Source organism: Falco cherrug, chromosome 12, assembly GCF_023634085.1.
Source record: "Falco cherrug isolate bFalChe1 chromosome 12, bFalChe1.pri, whole genome shotgun sequence".
Taxonomy (NCBI): Eukaryota; Metazoa; Chordata; class Aves; order Falconiformes; family Falconidae; genus Falco; species Falco cherrug.
In genome coordinates this window covers 35,077,678-35,092,347 of record NC_073708.1, presented here as the reverse complement: position 1 = coordinate 35,092,347, position 14,670 = coordinate 35,077,678, and the positions used below count along the sequence as shown (strand labels likewise).

The 14,670-nt window shown below is 45.2% G+C and overlaps 1 protein-coding gene across 23 annotated transcripts in view; it reads left to right on the top strand.

The window, feature by feature from the left end:
* LOC129737165 (uncharacterized) overlaps positions 1 to 14,670 on the top strand; it is a 92,430-nt gene that overhangs the window by 51,909 nt on the left and 25,851 nt on the right. For 19 of the 23 annotated variants that reach the window (XR_008734685.1, XR_008734682.1, XR_008734697.1 and 16 more), the window contains one exon: positions 5,531 to 5,623. The exons of the other annotated variants lie outside the window; for them this stretch is intronic. The gene's annotated coding sequence lies outside the window, so the exon portion shown is untranslated. The remainder of the gene's footprint in view (positions 1 to 5,530; positions 5,624 to 14,670) is intronic. 23 annotated transcript variants of the gene reach the window in all.

Genomic DNA, 14,670 nt, shown 5'->3' with positions numbered 1-14,670 from the left:
TCACTGAGAATTAAGTCAATACACAAATGTGTAGAAAACTCGGCCAAGGGGAAAAATCAGTCTTTACAGCAGCCGTGAAAAGGTGCTGGCTTATTTATTTGCATCGTCACTCGAAGAACGTTGGCAGAATCACATGTAAAGTATTAAATAGATTGTGGCTGAAAATTACATTGCAAGTGCCTGAGGCAAGTTTTTCTGTTAAAAAGTAAAATAAAGCAAACACAGGAAAGAAGGTCTGGGAGAAGGAGCCACAGGAAAGCAGTAAATCTGCAAAACAGAAGGGTAAAGCACACTGTCCAAAATACCTCATTCGAGATTTATGGTGAACAATAGTTAAGTACTAATGAAACAAGGCACTCGGTCTTTAGCTGACTTCACTTGTATTTAATGATTCTCCTTGGACTACAAGATGAGACCTTAATGATCTTAGTGTGTAGCTAAAAATTAACTTCAGTAATCTATTCTCAAGCCTCTTTCTGTCTGGAAAGCTTGAGAGGAACGTTGTTCTGCAGTGAGGGGAGGATCTGGTAGCGAAGCCTCATGATGGCCCCGCTCTTAGGCTGCGGCATGGAGCACAAAACGCAGCTTCTGCAATGGCAATGCTGGCAGAAGTGCAAACAAGGAATTACAGTAATCCTATCTAGATGTTATTAAACTGTGCAACTGCTTTCAGAACAGCAAGGGACCAGGTGGGATTTAGTCCAGGAAATGTTTATAGGATAGCAAAAGATTGTTTCAGTTATATTTTAATATGCAAGGCTCTTACCTCTCTTCTGACAAGCTTAACTCCTTGACTTTTTGCAGATGTGTAACATGGATATAGTAATCTCTGAAAATATGTTCTGAGTAGGTAATTATTTTCCTAATTCTATAAGGATAAGAGAAAGAAACCTAACCTTAGTTATGGTTAGGATTCTGGTTTTGCCAGTCAGAGCTCCCCTTCCTCTAAAACATCATGTACAATCTTTTCAACTGTTAAGGGCCTGTCAAGAGAAATATATAAAGATGTGAAGTAACAAGTGGAATGGCAACATTGACCGTTCCTCAGGATGATCTTGTTAAAAGATACTACTGACATACATATTACAAGTTTTTATGGAGAGGGATTTTTTGTAACTGTTACATCAACACCTATGATCATTGTAGCAGAAGAGACCCAGAAAGATTGATTTCTTCTGCAGGTTTTGAGTCTCGTTATTTTGAGCACTTAATGCTGTGATGTTTCTGTCTCTCTGTTTCTCAGTAAGGCTGTTGCTGTGCCTTATGCACATGGAATCCCTCCCTGAGTCCAATGGGCCAGCATCCATGACCCGGGCTAGGTGTGTGGGCGAGAGCTCTGCTGGTCTGGAGCCAGAGTTAGTATTCCCTCATTTTTTAAAGATAGTATTACAAGGAAGTTATTTTTTTCACTAGGGAAATAGGATGATAAGGCAATAAAAGTGGTGAAGAGACCTGTTACTAATTGTGGCAAAATGTGTACATGGAATAACCTTACCTAAACGTGCCGAAGTTGGTTGTTCTGAGTGGAAGCTGAAGGTCAGGAGTATACTTCAAATTGTTCAGCTGGCCAGGAGTTAAGAACTGTGTCCTGGCCAGCCCTTCAGCCCTAAGTGAAAGTACCTTCCTGTGGTGATGCTGGTATGGACTTTGGTGAAGGCCCACCTCTGGAGTGACAGCTGGACCTAGGTGAGAGCTGCATGCCAGGGATGGACAGCTGGAGAAGTCAACATGAGGTTGAAACAGGACAGGTAACATCAGAAAGCAGGAGAAGACAAAGGCATATCTCAACATTAGCTCTATAATTGTTCTAAAAACTGGTTCTTTATTTGGGCAAAGTGAGAAGGATTATTTGTAGCAGCTGAATGACAGCCTGATTGTTTTGATTTGCTCTGGCAAGAACAAATATATAAGGACACATTAACAATGGGGAGCTCTCAAAACACTTGTGTATGTGTGTGTATAGGATAGTGCCAAAGAGACTGGGCATGTGCTCACGCGTATGTGCGAGGCAGCGAATTCCTGCCACCAGTCCTGGGAACCTACAGTACTTTGTCTCCAATCGTGCAGCCTCATCAGCCTTGGGCATGTGGGACATGGCTGTTGGAAGTCTCTGTGGCAGTGTAGTAGCCCCCAGGAAGGAGCCCTGGGTCTGGAAATGGAAGCTGCGAAAGGTCTGCTGTTCCCTGCTATTTTTGCTTGTTCATCTGGTCAGCGCCAGCCTATTTCGTGGGCAGCTTGTGCTTGTCTCAAGGTATTTGGATTTGATAATCTGATCAGTGCCAGTCTGTTCTTGGCTTCTCTGTCCACCTGCTGACTCCCTTGTGTTACCCTTCTGGTGCTCCATCCATCTGTTAAGAATTTACTTATAAAATGCATTAAAATAAATCACTATGTTTTTATATGCGTAGGTATCCTGTTTCCAGCATTTCAAAAATTGTAATAATTAACTTTGTCTGTTAGTAACAGTATCATAAAGTCTTTCATTTTGCCATTAGTGATTTACAGGGAATGCCACGATGCTTAGAAAACAGCCTTTTAACATTCAAATTTGGTGGCTTTCAGAATTCGTTTTATACTTTGTTGTCGGGTAATACAAGTTTTCAGGCCAGGTGCACGTGCTGAACACTGTTATCAAAGAAATATATTCAGATAGAGGGTACAACAACAGCTTCCATCAAATTACTGCTTGACTGTAAAGAAGATCGCAGCTGGGACCTGGGACAATGGAAACACAACAGATCCAGACATTTTTTAGTTTCTGGGCTATTGATTTTTCCATGGGGGAGGATGGGATGACCGTGCAAGGAGAGAGGACTGTTTTTCATCCCCTGCAGAAGCTGTTCGGAGCATTGTTTGTACCAGCACGAGTCATGCGAGAGCTGCAGGAACCTGAACAGGCTGATGCCACCACCCCAGCTGCTCAGGCAGGGCCAGGAGACCGGGTGCTGGCTGAGACCTGCCGCTGATGGGCTGGAGGCCACGGGGGAGGCAGGCGGTGCTGGACCTCCTTCCCAACCTACATGGAGCTCCCCTGAGCAGCGGGAGCAGCGCCTGATGGGATGGCTGCTGAAGGTGTAGCTCTGTAGCCATCAAACCGTGAAGATGCAGGAGAGGAGAAGGACATACTGGAGGCAAGGTGGAAGCTGGTGATGGGCATGCTGGCATTTGGAAGCTGCTGGAAGGCCATAGGGAAGCTTGGCGGCTGAGTAGCTCGGATCCCCCCATGCCCCTTTGCGTGGGTTTCTGCTGCTCATCACCACCGAGCTTCCAGCCCTTTCCAGGGACTGACCCTGCAGGGGGGCAGGCTGAATACAGCGTAGTCGATGCCATTTTATCTTCTTGTTGAATGCTTGCGAGCTGTAGTTTATTTAAATGAAGCCTTTATCTGTGACATACCAGTTAAACCATAACGTTATGGGAAAAGAAGGGCGGCTTGGCTGATCCAGGGATTAAAATCTTTTAATGTTATGTCCCAGACAGTGAGTAATGTGATACAAAAAGATTCCAATGCATTCAGCAAAGCCAACACAGCAAGACCTGAACAAACCCCAGAGGACACCAAAACAACCATATAAGTAAAATATAGGTCAGTGTTTTCAAATTTGGTGTAAGTTCTTTTTGTCTAATTAATCTATATCTATCAATATGTTAATGAGAACGAGGCACAGAAAGCTGACTGCCACTGAAAGGTCCCCAAGGCTGAAAGAAAACAGTCTCAGCTTGTGGCTAATTATTTTTTTCCTTAAAATTTATTGCTCTGGAAGATAAGCAAACATGGTGTTTATTTGACCTATGCATCTTGTACCAGACTCTTTCCAAATACCATGCTTTAACACCACAATTAAAATTACAGAGAAAGAAGAAAATGCTGCTGAAAACAGCAGCACAACAGTGAAGAAAAGAGATGAAGATGGCTTGAAATTACAGCAGTTGCTGCATCAAGATGTTCATCACCCTGGTCCGTGGCCATGCAAGATACGGGCTGAGTTTCCAGCCCTGGTGATTTTCCTCACGGGTCTCATGACATCTGCTGTTTTCTTCTTGAGAACCCAAGCCTGGAAGTGTGTTGCTAAAGGACAGTCTCAGCTTTCCTTTATGAGGTGCCTCTGCCTTATTTTCCAGGGCAGTAAGGCATGGCTCTGGGACCCCAGGGTGGTCTGCAGTGGCCATCTGCTGCCCTTGTCCGTCCTCTGGCTCGGCCAGCCCCGCACGCCTGGGCAGCATCGGCCTCGGTGCGGGGCTGTGCTGAGCAGGTGGCCCCACGGCCGGCACGTCACGTCACCGCGCTCATGGGGCTGCGGGCGGCTGTCACCAGGCGCTGTGGCTACCCATGCCTCATGTACAGCTGTACTTCCCTCACCAAGGTAGCCTGTGATCCTTGGGGAGCTATCACGATATCTGATTTATGCAAGAGTCTGTAATCAACTTCTGATGGTTATTTCTGTAGCTGATAGGAATGTAAAATTTCAGATAACAAATATTAGTAATGATAAGCGAAATCTCCGATAAGAACACCCCCCCCACACTAAATGGGAAGACTCTGCTCTGACTGCTGCAGCGCCTCTGCCCCTTGCTGTCAGAAACTTTCCTGAAAGATGAATTTGTGGAATAGAAGTAGTCTACCAAGACTGAAAGTGTCATCACTTGACACAGACCTTGTTCTTCCCAAGCAGTTAGGTTGGTTGTGTCTGTGTACGGTGACTCCGTTTAACCTAAGATGAGTCAAAGAGGGGGGCCTTTCTGGTTTACGTTGTGTTGCATCTTTGGGAAACCAATTTAAAATTGATGCCCAGTCAAAGCTCCTGGCAATGATGGTGTTAGCTACTGCACACAGCTGCTCCCACTAGTGACTGACACGGGGTCTTTGATCATTTTGTTGATGCTTTTGAAATGCACAGCTTTTCTTCTTCCACGCTAACGGCTTTATAACTGATTCATAATCTCACTCTTCTGAACGAGGTTAAGGTATGGCTGAATATGTTGCTGAGTAAATGGCTTGCTTGGTGGTGTATCTATTAGGCTTGAAAGAAATTATCACTGACTCGCCTAAGAAGAGGTTTAAATTTCATATAATAGAGGATATACATCCCGATGTGCATGCTGTTTATAATGCATTGGTAGAATTTATTATAGGAACATCCAGACCTCTTAAACACGCACTAAATTTAACTTTAAAGCAATGCTAATTCAGGGGGAAAAAACGGTAAGCATCATCTGTCGTCAATTTGATAGTCTGTGATATGTGTAACCAATTGTTCTTATTTACATTAATTTGCATTGTGAAAAGCAATTTTACAGTTTCAGTCAGACTTAATAGGCAATTTGCAGCTCACTGCCTAATGGCGTAGTTACTTAAGCCTGCCCCCAGGGTGCTTTCTAGACCTGTTATGAGACTAAACCTTTTAAATGTTCAATTGAACATCTTAAAAAGTCAAAAAGTCTTTAGCTATTAGACCTGGTTCATACTTGCCTTGTCATATTAGATATTATTGCTACAGATGCCCTTTGATTCAGATATTTTTTGCCCTAGACTGCAGAAGTGGTGATTTGATTCTACAAAACACTGTGGCATGAATGGTTCCCCCTGCCCCCAGAGGCACTTTGATGAAGGAAGAAGGTCAAGGTAAGAATGTCCTGGCCAGCCTTGCACCGTGGCATTTTGTGGATCTACTAACTTCATTTAATGACTGGCTTTTCACCAAGGCTTCTCATCATAATGACACATTTCCGCATTTACGAAAGCATGAGGCATCTTTGGTAGGTGTGATAAAAGCTAATTTTACAAGAAGACTGAATGAAAGCCGTTAATTCCCAACAATTTTACTTTGGGCTGAAGATACTGGGGCAGACCAAAACCCAAAATATCCGACACTGGGTGACGCTGCAGAGGCTGTTGTGGTTTTTGGCACTCTCAGAGCACTACCCTAGGAAAGGTTCTTTGCCCCAGCAAGTTACATTAGGGGATTGCAATTCTTCTGATGATATGTTTGGTTGTTGAAGAAGCACTTTGAGAAAGCATATAAGCAGTCCTGTAGGGAAGGTCACTGGTTCAGAGTGTTGCAGATGAGGGACAAAGCAGCAAAGACCTCAAAAGACAGAGCCTTCTTAATTCCTTACTCTGGTTGCATGCAACAGGTCACGGAATGTTTTAAGTTATGTATGATAAGAAAAATGCAATGTACCCGAGACTGAAGCAGGTTGCTGACGGTGGATGGAGTGAGCAATGATCGTGGTTGTATGTCTGGCCTTTGTACCTAGTGGGTCATGTGGAAGTGTCAAGTGGGAGTTAGTTTTGTAGGAGTTACACAAAAGATAGGGTTGGGATACTCGCTCGTTTATGTGAAGATATTGACAAGTTTGAGATCACAATGAATCAAGACCTATGTTGTAGTTTGACAGCGATCCTCTTTCATATTCAGCAGTGTTCATTTCCAGCACGCTTCCAGATGTTGAGATACTTGTTTCTAACCCATGCTGATATCACTAGATATATGCACTTCACAACAGATTATGGAAATGTGTGAATGTTATTGGATTTCTGTCTTCTCTAATATGCTACAGCAACTAAATGGCATTTTCTAGGAAAGAATATTGTGCCACACTGAACTAATGTAATACCACCATCCTTCTTCTTTAGGGGTCTGCTTTATTTCTACAAGAGGGTGTTTTACTTCAAAAGTTGTCACAATTCACTTCACAGTAGTATACTAGAGAGATCCAAAAAAAATTGCTGTAGCTCTGTGCTGCTCGGCATATCTTGCTTTTGCAGCGTTGTGCAGAGCGTGGAAAGATAGTCAAGGAAAGTCATGTATCAAATCACACCATGTCATAACGCAAAAAGTCCCTTATCTACAATGAGCTCAAAGTATTTGAGCCTGTGAATATCCCAGCCAGTTTAGCAAAAAATAGCTAAAGTAGAATTATGCTTTTGTAATGTTTTTCAGCTAGATCTGGCTAGTTTGAGGCCATCTGAGCTTTGTGATGCATGGAGGTGGTGTAGATAGCCTAGGCAATCTGGTACTGTCTATATTTGTACTTCAGAATAGCAGTGATCTAACCTATTTTCAGTTTTAAACCTTTTTTTTTTTTTTAAGATGGCCTTTGCTGTTTTCTCACTGTGACATAATTAAAAAGCACAAAAGTTCAGAAATCACAAGTGTGAGAGGTTGAAGACAGCCTTTTAAGATGGGAGCTATAGGACATTTTCACAGCACTAGCATGAATCTCTGCTGGTTTTCAGAGGTTTGCTTGTAACACAGCTAATATTTTTAGCTTTTTATGAAGAGGAGTGACAATTACAGATGCACACAATGTGAACTGTGTTCTGTGATTAAGGTGGTGTTAGACCTCAGGCAGGAAGATAGCTGGAGCTGCTCTCCCTCCACCCTTGCCCTGGATGGCCTTGGTTAGGGTCTGACTTACCCCACTGGGGCCTTGCCAGAGCCCAGGAACCTCACAGGTGACTTTGCTGTTGTCCTCTCACATCAGCTACTACTGGGTAATCCTGCTGCAGAGTTTGCCACAAAACCCACCAGGGAATAACGTTTCTTTTCAACCTGCTCTGGGTTGTTCCTCTGCACTTACCAAGAAGTCCATACCTAGTGGTAAAGGCTGGTCATCTGAGACAGCCACCCACGACTAAGGTTTGATTTGCTCCCCCCCGACCCCAGGGTGTCCACTCAAAATCCTAAGGGCATTAGGAGCAGTCCCTGCTGTTGACCACACATTTTAGAAGAATGTTCTTACGGAACTGCCGCGCAGTCTTTGTTCTACTTCCCAGACACCCAACTCTCTGCAAGTCTCTTGTAAGTCAGTTGGCTTTTGTGTTTCAAAGTCTGTATTCTCCAAAAGGCAGAGGTAATATTTAAGAAAATAAAAAAAACACAATAATGGAGGATTTTGGACTAGTTGAGATCTTTTACCTTTAAATCAATGAATGACAAGGACAGTTACAGTTTCTAGTTTGCTGCAGCACAGTGCAGACTCAGAGTTGTTTCTTGTTTATTAATGTTTAGTAAACAGCAACCTGCAGATAGAAGATGGTACTTTACAGACTAGTGCTGCTATGTACCATGCTAAGACTATTTTTTTAATCTTTCATTGATTTTTGCAAGATGGGTTTTATCAGCTGAGCTGCATACCCTCTAGGTTCATGCTGAATACTGAGTGTATTCATTAAAGCGTAGAGAAGAACTCAGGAAAGACATTAGTCCATTAATCACTTGCACGTAATGACCTTCATGCCTGTATCTCAAAGTGGCCAGCCATGTCAGCCTAAGTAGCAATGCCAAAACACGTTAATTCTCAGCCCAGGTGACACAGGACAGCGCACTCCCCGGAAGTGGCGGCAGGAGGAACAGCGTCTTGCGAGAAACGGGGTGAGGGTGCAAAGAGATCATCCCAAAGCGTAGAGGGTATGACCAAGAGCAAAGAACCGCAGGAGCACGGTCAGTCCCAGCTGTCCCTGGCAGCCCCCGCCACTGTGCCCATCAGTGCCTGTGCCAGACCTGGCCCTGGCTGCGGGACCTGGGGGTGCCCGTGGGGGCAGCACAGTGCTGGGAGGTCCTCACCAACAGAAGAAAGTGATGTTCTTTAAAATGCTGATATCCAGAGAGAGAGGAGTCTAGAATTCTGATGTACTGAAATTAACTCCTGTACAGATTACTCACAACTTACTTGCACAGACTGTTACGTGTGTAGAGTCCTTTTCAGTGGCTAGGAATGATAATTAAGGCAAAACAGAAATCAAATGAACAGGCATGTTGTGCTTTCAGTGATGATGCCAGTGTTTAAAAACTGTGGTTACAGCATAGAACAAGGCAGAACATATTTCTTTAAAAGGAATTACATACAAAAGCATGAAAACTTTTCTGCAGCTATTCTGATAGCAGAGTGCCAAGACTGTCTGCAAAACCAGGACAAACAACTGTAAGAAGCTGTTCAGCCTGAGTGAATTTTCTGTTGGTGCTGGTGCCTTGTTCTCTGCTGCTGTGAGAGTGGGCTGCTCCAAACGTGGTGGGACCTTGTGAAGAAGAGACTATGGCCTGTTGTAGCTGCCAAAACCAGCATCTCGTGTTTTTCTTCTCCTTTTCCCCTGTTGTGGTGCTTTGGCAGTGCTGGGAGATATGTTACAAATTCAAATCCCCAAGTGAACACAGGATGAGTTATCTCATGCCAAGGACTGATGCTGTCAGTGGAGGTCTGTTGATGTGGGCTAGGTGTGGCAGGGAGAAATGAGGGGAAACCTAACAAAATGCTGACCTTTCACTGTGGCAGCATCCCAGGGGAATCCGGAGAGGGCAGTGCTGTACCCTGGGCTCACACGGGGCTCCGGGCAGAGGCACCGGCAGGTGGGAGGGGCTGGACAATACCTGTCTGCTGAAATAAGCATGGCCTTGAGCACAGGAACATTGTCAAACGGGGCTGTCTGTGGCTGAGATCACTTCTTTCCCACTTGAGTAGGAATGCATCAAATTGCTGCTAGGGAACAGCCTATGAGCTGTTTAAGTGATATAAAAACACTTTTTAATTTTTCCTGAAATGGCTCTGATACACTGAAAATCCTGATCGCACTGACTGCTTTTGATTTACTTTTCTTTCTCATTCTTAGTGCTGTATACTTTCCAGATAACTCCAGTGTCTAATTTGCCAGTTCTTTGTTTTCATCTACCAAATCTCTGCTAGACTTTGAAAAAAAGAGGTGACTCTATCAGCTTTGTTGGCAAGGTTTAGTTAACTGTCCCCAGAACACCCACATATGAGCAGCTTGTCTCTGGATTTTTAGTTGACTGCTGAGAAAGCTGCTTTATGACAAAAGTATGATTAATGATTGCTTTTGCATGTTTCTTATAAATGAGATGCTCTGTCACTAAATAAATACAGAAATAAATGGACTGGGTATAAAAGAACACGTTTTTCACCAAAAATGGCATCCTTAGTTGTAAATTTTAACAGATGTCATGAAACCAAAGATACTATAATCTATTACAAAAAGCCTTTGAAGTTCCATTTTAATTAACTTGCAAAGGCATCAGGACTCTCAAAAAGTAAATGGTATGTGAAGTGTATCTCCAGGACCGCTTGAATGTAATGAGGATGCGATGGGCGTGGCTGGAGAATGGAAGTACCAGAGAACACAAGCTAAGAGCAGTCACTACTGTGGCAAAGCATAGCTGATATTTAGCAAAGCAACCCTGGCGTGGAAAGCAACTGTGAAAAAATTCCTGCCACTCCCTTAAAAAAACCTTATTCCAGCAGTGAAAGAGGAAAGGCTCTGAAGCTGAGCTTAACAGAGGCAGGGAATGGTATATGCTGGGGTAAGAGTATGTTCACATAGAGATGGTGAATGTCATTTAAGTTGTTTTTCCTGGGTGCTCTTGCTCTTGACCAATGTCAGTGGCTCACAGCACACTTGTGGGTTCCTGTCCCCACTGCCCAGCACAGCAGTGTGGGGCAGCGGGGGCAATGTGGGGCAGGATGTCCGCTGCCTGGCCAGCTGGACCTGCCCCGCACTGGGTAGCGCAAATGGGGCCTGTCAGGACTGCTGTAAAAATAAATGCTGTGAAGCTGCCCCAGAAGCAGCACCCTCCCAGACCAAAGTTCCAGTTGGCCCCCAGAGCCAGGTGAAGGCAGGAACCCCAGCACCAAGAGGGGGCTCAGCATACTTTGCACAAAGAGGTAAATACGCCTTGAACTTCTGATGATGGTGATGCCTGTGAACCTCAGTCACATTATCTCAGGTGGAGCATGAACTCGGACCAGCCAGAACTAGGTCTGAGACAGTTTTCAACTTGTGCCCTTCCCGCGCCGCCCAAGGTGGATGTTAGCATTGTAAGGATTGCTGCGTCTTTGCAGCCTTTGGGCCAGCTCCGGGGCTGGTCCTTAGGAAACGCAGCATGGCTTGTTCGGCGCGTGAGTGTTGGTGGGCAGTCCATCGCACGCTGCAGACACCTTGCAGCTTTTCTTTTCTGGAAAGCTCTGACTGAATGAAAGGAGACTGGGGCTGTAGCAGCTTTGTCTCCAAATATTTTGTATTGGCTACGGATGGAGCTCCTGCTCGCTTTATAGCATCGCTGTTTTTTGAGTGAAGGTAACCATATGCTGTATTTTCGTAGCATGTGTTTCCATGAGATTTCCGTACCAGAGCAGATGGGCATGCTCCAGTATGGCAGAATTATATCTCTGTGGCACCGCTATGAACCCCAGTGTGTAACCACGGAGTAGATGGCACTTCATGTTTGTGTATGATAAGCATGTTTTAAATAGGTTTGTGATTCCCCTAACTAATATAAATTCCAGTAATATCTGAAATCCCAGTTGCATGCCCACTACTCACTGGCTTTCCCGTTCTGTATTATCATTCTTTTTGCTCCTATTGATGCCATTGTCGACTGTGTCACTACTAATGCATTATGGAGGTCTTCCAGCCTGGTGTAGATAGACATTCTTACAAACTCTTTACTGTGTACTTGGTCATCGAAGCTCAACGAAGCAGCAGCACAGCAGTCCCAGGTGAGTCTGTCACCAGCTACACCTTGTCCTGCCCATGTTCAACACCCTGTTCCTCTACAGACTGTGAATAGCGGGCAAGTCATTTCGAGGCGCATAGTGACCTGATTTCTCCTTATGGTGGAGTTAATCCCCGTGGGCTGTGAGCTGGCCCTTGCAGCCCAAGGCCCCGCTCCCTCGCCGACGGTTTGGCACTGCTGCTCTGCACTTTGCAGCCACGGTAGGGGAGCGGGCACCGAGGCAGTGGCACAAGGCACAGGTAGTCTGCAGTAGAGCAAAGAGAACGTGAGCTGCAGCCGTGCATTGAAACACCATTCAAGCAAGGTATCTACAGTCCCTCGAGAAGCAGCATTGCGGCATTCGATGCTCAGTTCTGCTGCCTGCAGCTGGCTCCCCCTGCCCGGCCCGGCCCTGCCCGCCTGCTTTTCCCGCTCTCTTTGTGGCTGGTGTTTCCTTGGGGGCCATCTCCGCTGACCACCCGTACGTGCAGACGGTTTTCGTTCACCCACTCATTTCCTGTTTTATTTGATTCTCAAATAATGCTGCTCAAGCATTAAAATAGTGTGATTAAAAATTTTTTTAAAGGGCAACATGACTGCTCAGGGGTTTGCAGGGGAGAAATAATGGGATGAATAAATGGATGACTGGTGGATCTGAGTTTTAAACACAAAAAACCAACCAAGTTCCCTCTGTTACAAGTGTGGGATTTAGAAGGTCTCATTCGGGGGTTTATCTGATGGGGGGGTGTTTGCTCGTCTCCGCAATTTGCAGCTTGATCCCCAGTGTGAGGTTCTGCAGAGAAAAAGCTATTGTTTTGGGGTCCAGGAATAGCAAGCGGGGCTGGATCCACCAGAACAAGGTGGATTTTCAGCGTGAAGGAAGCCAGGCAGCACTTGCCCTTCATCTGTATTTGAATGTGGGCTCTCGGCTAGAACAGAAGCCCTGGAGAGCTGTCAGAGGATTATCTCCGCTGCTCTGCAGAAGTTCAGGGTATTGCCACCAAAGCAGCCTGAGCCTCCGATTTTATACCAACTTAGCCAAGATAAAAATCAGACTCGGCATTCCTAGCCTCTGAAGGCAGCCTGATAAAATTAGCAGGAGTAATTTTCTGTAAAAAAGTGTTTTGATATATTAGCAAAAGCCAGAAGATTAAATTCAAGGAGTAGGACTTGAAGCTACGTTTTCTCTGTTGGTGTAAACAGAGATCATTACACTGAAACAAATGGAAGTGCTCTTAATTTACACCACCTGAAGGACTGACAAATTCCTGTTTCTTTAGACGCTATAATGAATAGACGTTTCAGGGGTATGAGTTGAATTCAGGTACAAACCTTAGCCTTTAATTTCCCGCCTGCTTCACTCTGATCACTCTAGCAGCTGGCCTTATTTCACTGCAGTTGTTTAAAAATTAATAGTGTAATACACTCTAGTCAATCCTTCCTACCGAGCAATAATATTTTTTGTAAATTTCATTTTTGGGTTTTAGGCTGACATCCTCATTGTAATGCATCTTCATTCTGATTTCCACCAAGTGCTTGATATTGTGAATTATGTGGAATTTTTAATGGACAGGCTTCTCATGTAAATTTTGCAACTCCCAGTAATCAGACTCACCCACATGCGAAGCGGGGAGCAGGAACCTCTGTAGTCATCAAAGGTGCAGATTCAGGCAATGAAGCAAAGCTGCATTTTCCCGGAGAAGCAGGGGGAGCTGCCCTCGAGTTTGCTGTGTGTTACTGCGAACAGCTTCAAGGCAAAGTTCCATTATTTCTGACCTTTCTGTCCACCACACAGCGCAACTGTTGCCATTTGGGACAATTTAAGGTACTTCAGACTGTTGTGTAAGAGTCAGCAAACCATTCTAGCATCATCATTAGCTGTCCCCGCAGCTGGCGTGGAGTGAAAGCAAACACTTTCAGGCAATTCTGAGCAAGAGTTCCTTCAGCATCCTTCTATTTTCCAGTAGTTTGATACCAAATGCGAATTTCCGTTTATTATTGTACTGAGCAGGATACATTTCTCGGGTTTTTGTTGCTATCTGCCACGAACCCAGAGAAGAGTACATTTATTTGAACCTATAATTTATTGGCATAACGACCAAGAATTAAAAGACCAGGGATAACTGGCAACAGCAAGTTTTTTGATCTTTTTGATCTAAAAACTCCCATTTTTTAAGGTTACTTGCTACGTGCTTTGCTGTACCCAACAGACATAGTTTGGGTCTCTGTTAACCTGCAGTTTAGGTCAAAAAGAACCACAGGAAAACTAAGAGTTTGACCAGCAAGAAACAATGGCGAGTTTCTTACAAAGTGGAGGAGAGACAGCAGGAACTGCTGCTGTGGCTCACGGGGCCAGAGCCTGCTGGGTCACTGGGGAAAGCCCCACAGCATTCCTGCAGCTTGCTTGGGCTTGCCACGCATGAGCCTTGTGCCCATCCCACCTATTCTTAGGGCAGCTCTAGCTCCCCACCCTGCTCAACCCCCTCCTGGCAACCCCATCCCTGCCTTCAGCTCTGCCGTGCCAGTTTGCCTAGTGCAGTGCCGCTTCGTTTTGGAGCAGTGGTGAGAGCGATGGCAGCAGTGCTGACACTGGTCCTGGGTGACGCGGGGGGCACAGGGACCTCACCTCGGACCCAGGCCTGAGCCAGCAGAGCATGGTGAGAGCAGGAAGTGCGGAAGGGCTGGAACGCCGGGCTAGCCCCCACACTGGGTGATGCTGGCCGTGAGCATCGCTGGCTTCTGCTGCCGACGTGGCCGGGAGCACAGGCGCCCTGCCATTGCACGCCTTTGCTCTGCTGACCTGCCCGGCCTTTCTCAGTCCTCCCTGTTTCAAAGTGCGTATTGTATTTACTGCCCTGTCATAACTGGAAGTTTTATGAATGGTGTCTTCAATAAATTTGACTGTTAATGTTTTCTCCATCCTGTTAGGAAATACACTGTTTACAGATGATTACATTTTCTAAATGACCGCATTTGCTGCTTAGCCTTTCAGTGAAATGCCTGGAAAAATGTGTTTCTGTAGCCTGCAAGGGAAATAACGGGAAGCCCCTCCCTCCCGGTTCAAAGAGGCTCTCAAAAAACCACCCAGTTTTTAGCACTGGATTTATCTCAACAATGCACAGTCATTTAAAAGCTTCCTGAGCTGTTTGTGCTTATGAGGAAC